Source organism: Macaca mulatta, chromosome 20, assembly GCF_049350105.2.
Source record: "Macaca mulatta isolate MMU2019108-1 chromosome 20, T2T-MMU8v2.0, whole genome shotgun sequence".
NCBI lineage: Eukaryota > Metazoa > Chordata > Mammalia > Primates > Cercopithecidae > Macaca > Macaca mulatta.
The window spans coordinates 40,101,502-40,106,987 of NC_133425.1; positions in this window are offsets into that span (position 1 = coordinate 40,101,502).

Here is a 5,486-nt window from a genome sequence, read left to right on the forward strand (position 1 = left end):
TGAAAACTCGAAAGAAGCTTTCTGAGAAACTGCTTAGTGTTCTGTTAATTCATCTCACAGAGTTACATCTATCCTCTCAAGAAGCCACTCGCTAAGCCTGTTCTTCTGGAATTTGTAAATTGATATTCAAAGCCTATAGAGGGCTATGGTGAAAAAGAAAATATCCTCAGAGAAAAACTGGAAAGAAGCTTTCTGAGAAACTGCTTTGTGAAGTGTGACTTCCACACAGAGAGTTACATCTGTATTTCGTGGATCTCTTTGCTAGCCTTATTTCTTTGGAATCGGAGAATAGATATTTCAGATCCCTTCGAGCACTATAGGGCCAAAGGAAATATCCTCAGATAACAAAGAGAAAGAAGCTTTCTGAGAAACTTCTTTGTGTTCTGTGAAATCATATCACAGAGTTACAGCTTTCCCCTCAAGAACCCTTTCGCTAAGTCGGTTCTTGTGGAATTTGCAAAGTGATATTTGGAAGCCCGTAGAGGGCTACGGTAAAAAAGAAAATATCTTGATTGAAAAACTGGAAAGAAGCTTTCTGAGACACTGCTTTGTGATGTGTGACTTCCACTCACAGAGCTACATCTGTATTTCGTCGATCTCTTTGCTAGCCTTATTTCTGTGGAATGTGAACACAGATATTTCGGATCCCTTTGAAGATTATAAGGCCAAAGGAAATATCCTCCGATATCAAAGAGAAAGAAGCTTTCTGAGAAATTTCTTTGTGTTCTTTGAAATCATCTCACAGAGTTACAGCTTTCCACTCAAGAAGCCTTTCGCTAAGACAGTTCTTGCGGAATTTGCAAAGTGATATTTGGAAACCCATAGAGGGCTATGGAGGAAAGGGAAATACCCTCAGATGAAAACTCGAAAGAAGCTTTCTGTCAAACTGCTTAGTGTTCTGTTAATTCATCTCACAGAGTTACAGCTTTCCCCTCAAGAAGCCGCTCGTTAAGCCTGTTCTTGTGGAATTTGCAAAGTGATATTAGGAAGCCCATAGAGGTCTACGGTGAAAAAGGAAACATCCTCAGAGAAAAACTGGAAAGAAGCTTTCAGGGAAACTGCTTTGTGATGTGTGACTTCCACTCAAAGAATTACGTCTGTATTTCGTGGATCTCTTTGCTAGCCTTATCTCTGTGGAATCTGAGAACAGATATTTCGAATCCATTTGAAGTCTATACGGCCAAAGGGTATATCCTCCCGTAACAAAGAGAAAGAAGCTTTCTGAGAAACTTCTTTGTTTTCTGTGATATCATCTGACAGAGTTACAGCTTGCCCCTGAGGAAGCCTTTCGGTAAGACTGTTATTGTGGAATTTGCAAAGTGATATTTGGAAGCCCATAGAGGGCTATGGTGAAAAAAGAAATATCCTGAGATGAAATCTGGAAAGAAGCTTTCTGAGAAACTGCTTAGTGTTCTGTTAATTCATCTCACAGAGTTACAGCTTTCCCCTCAAGAAGCAGCACGCTAAGCCTGTTCTTGTGGAAATCGTAAAGTGATATTTGGAAGCCCAAAGAGGGCTATGGTAAAAAAGAAAATATCCTCAGGGAAAAACTGGAAAGAAGCTTTCTGGGACACTGCTCTGTGATGTGTGACTTCCACTAACAGTGTTACATCTCTAATTCGTGTATCTCTTTGCTAGCCTTATTTCTGTGGAATCTGAGAACAGATATTTCGGATCCCTTTGAAGACTATAGGGCCAAAGAAAATAACCTCCGATAACAAAGAGAAAGAAGCTTTCTGAGAATCTTCTTTGTGTTCTGTGATATCATCTCACAGAGTTACAGCTTTCCCCTCAAGAAGCCTTTCGCTAAGACAGTTCGTGTGGAATTTGCAAAGTGATATTTGGAAGCTCATAGAGGGCTATTGTGAAAAAGGAAATATCCTCAGATGAAAACTCGAAAGAAGCTTTCTGAGAAACTGCTTAGTGTTCTGTTAATCACCCCACAGAGTTCCAGCTTTCCCCTCAAAAAGCCGCTCGCTAAGCCTGTTCTTGTGGAATTCGCAAAGTGATATTTGGAAGCCTATAGAGGGCTATGGTGAAAAAGAAAATATCCTCAGAGAAAAACTGGAAAGAAGCTTTCTGAGAAACTGCTTTGTGATGTGTGACTTCCACTCACAGAGTTACATCTGTATTTCGTGTATCTCTTTGCTAGCCTTCTTTCTGTGGAATCTGGGAATAGATATTTCGGATCCCTAGAGCACTATACGGCCAAAGGAAATATCCTCAGATAACAAAGAGAAAGAAGCTTTCTGAGAAACTTCTTTGTGTTCTGTGAAATCATCTCACAGAGTTACAGCTTTCCCCTCAAGAAGCCTTTCGCTAAGACAGTTCTTGTGGAATTTGCAAAATGATATTTGGAAGCCCATAGAGGCCTACCGTGAAAAAGGAAATATCCTGAGATGAAAAGTCGAAAGAAGCTTTCTGAGAAACTGCTTAGTGTTCCGTTAATTCATCTCTCAGAGTTACAGCTATCCCCTCAAGAAGTCGCTCGCTAAGCCTGTTCTTGTGGAATTCGCAAAATGCTATTTGGAAGCCCAGAGAGGGTTAAGGTGAAAATCAAAATATCCTCAGTGAAAAACTGCAAAGAAACTTTCTGAGAGACTGTTTTGTGATGTGTGACTTTCACTCACAGAGTTACATCTGTATTTCGTGGATCTCTTTGCTAGCCTTATTTCTGTGGAAACTGAGAACAGATAATTCGGATCCCTTTAAAGACTATAGGGCCAAAGGAAATATCCTCCGATAACAAAGAGAAAGAAGCTTTCTGAGAAACTTCTTTGTGTTCTGTGAAATCATCTCACACAGTTACAACTTTCCCCTGAAGAAGCCTTTCGCTAATTCAGTTCTTGTGGAATTTGCAAAGTGATATTTGGAAGCCCATAGAAGGCTACGGTGAAAAATCAAATATCCTCAGATGAAATCTGAAAAGAAAGTTTCTGAAAAACTGCTTAGTGTTCTGTTAATTCATCTCACTGAGTAACAGCTTTCCACTCAAGAAGCTGCTGGCTAAGCCTGTTCTTGTGGTATTCGCAAATTGATATTTGGAAGCCCTTAGAGGGCTATCGTTAGAAAGAAAATATCCTCAGAGAAAAACTGGAAAGAAGCTTTCTGAGAAACTCCTCTGTGATGTGTGAATTCCACTCACAGAGGTACATCCCTATTTCGTGGATCTCTTTGCTAGCCTTTTTTCTGTGGAATCTGAGAACAGATATTTCGGATCCCTTTGAAGACTATAGGGCTAAAGGACATATCCTCAGATAATAAAGAGAAAGAAGCTGTCTGACAATCTTCTTTGTGTTCTTTGAAATCATCTCACAGAGTTAAAGCTTTCCCCTCAAGAAGCCTTTCCCTAAGACAGTTCTTGTGGAATTTGTAAGGTGATATTTGGAAACCCAAAGAGGGCTATGGAGGAAAGGGAAATATCCTCAGATGAAAACTCGAAAGAAGCTTTCTGTCAAACTGCTTAGTGTTCTGTTAATTCATGTCACAGAGTTACAGCTTTCCTCTCAAGAAGCCTTTCGCTAAGACAGTTCTTGTGGAATAGGCAAAGTAATATTCGGAAGCCCATAGAAGGCTATGGTGAAAAAGAAAATATCCTCAGACAAAACCTGGAAAAAAGCTTTTTGGGAAACTGCTTTGTGATGTGTGACTTCCACTCACAGATTTACCGCTGTATTTCGTAGATCTCTTTGCTAGCCTTATTCTGTGGAATCTGAGAACAGATATTTCGGATCCCTTTAAAGTCTATAGGGCCAAAGGAAATAGCGTGCGATAACAAAGAGAAAGAAGCTTTGTGAGAAACTTCTTTGTGTTCTGTGAAATCATCTCACAAAGTCACAGCTTTCCTCTCAGAAGCCTTTCGCTAAGACAGTTCTTCTGTAATTTGCATTGTGATATTTGGAAGCCCATTGAGGGCTATGGTGAAAAAGGAAATATCCTCAGATGAAAACTCGAAAGAAGCTTTCTGAGAAACTGCTTAGTGTTCCGTTAATTCATCTCACAGAGTTACAGCTATCCCCTCAAGATGCCGCTCGATAAGCCTGTTCTTGTGGAATTCGCAAAGTGTTATTTGGAAGCCCATAGATGGCTATGGTGAGAAAGAAAATATTCTTAGAGAAAAAGTGGAAAGAAGCTTTCTGAGAAACTGCTTTGTGATGTGTGACTTCCACTCACACATTTTCCTCTGTTTTTCGTGGATCTCTTTGCTATCCATATTTCTGTGGAATCTGAGAACAGATATTTCGGATCCCTTTGAAGACTATAGGGCCAAAGGAAATATTCTCTGATAACAAAGATAAAGAAGTTTCCTGAGAAACGTCTTGGTGTTCTGTGAAATCATCTCACAGAGTTACAGCTTTCCCCTCAAGAAGCCTTTCGTTAAGACAGTTCTTGCGGAATTTGCAAAGTGATATTTGCAAGCCCATAGAGGGCTATGGTGAAAAAGGAAATATACTCAGATGAAATCTGGAATGAAGCTTTCTGATAAACTGCTCAGTGTTCTGTTAATTTATCTCACAGATTTACATCTGTAGTTCGTGGATCTCTTTGCTAGTCTTCTTTCTGGGGAATCTGAGAACAGATATTTCGGATCCCTTTGGCGACTCTAGGGCCAAAGGAAATATCCTCCGATAACAAAGAGAAAGAAGCTTTCTGAGAAACCTCTTTGTGTTCTGTGAAATCAACTCACAGAGTTAGAGCTGTCCCCTCAAGAAGCCTTTCGCTAAGACAGTTCTTGTGCAATTGGCAAAGTGATATTTTGAAGCCCATAGAGGGCTATGGTGAAAAAGTAAATATCCTCAGATGAAATCTGGAAAGAACCTTTCTGAGAAACTGCTTAGTGTTCTGTTAATTCATCTCACAGAGTTAAATCTGTATTTCGTGGATCTCTTTGCTAGCCTTCTTTCTGTGGAATCTGAGAACAGATATTTCGGATCCCTTTGGAGACTATAGGGCCAAAGGAAATATCCTCCGATAAAAAAGAGAAAGAAGCTTTCTGAGAAACTTCTTTGAGTTCTGTGAAATCATCTCAAAGAGTTACAGCTTTCCCCTCAAGAATACTTTCGCTAAGACAGTTCTTGTGGAATTTGCAAATTGATATTTGGAAGCCCATAGAGGGCTACGGTGAAAAAGGAAATATCCTCAGATGAAATCTGGGAAGAAGCTTTCTGAGAAACTGCTTAGTGTTCTGTTAATTCATCTCACAGAGTTACATCTGTATTTCGTGGATCTCCTTGCTAGCCTTATTTCTGTGGAATCTGAGAACACATATTTCGGATCCCTTTGAAGACTATAGGGCCAAAGGAAATATCCTCCGATAACAGAGAGAAAAAAGCTTTCTGAGAAACTTCTTTGTGTTCTGTGAAATCATCTCACAGAGTTACACCTTTCCCATCAAGAAGCCTTTCGCTAAGACAGTTTTTGTGGAATTGGCAAAGTGATATTTGGAAACCCGTAGAAGGCTATGGTGAAAAAGGAAATATCCTCAG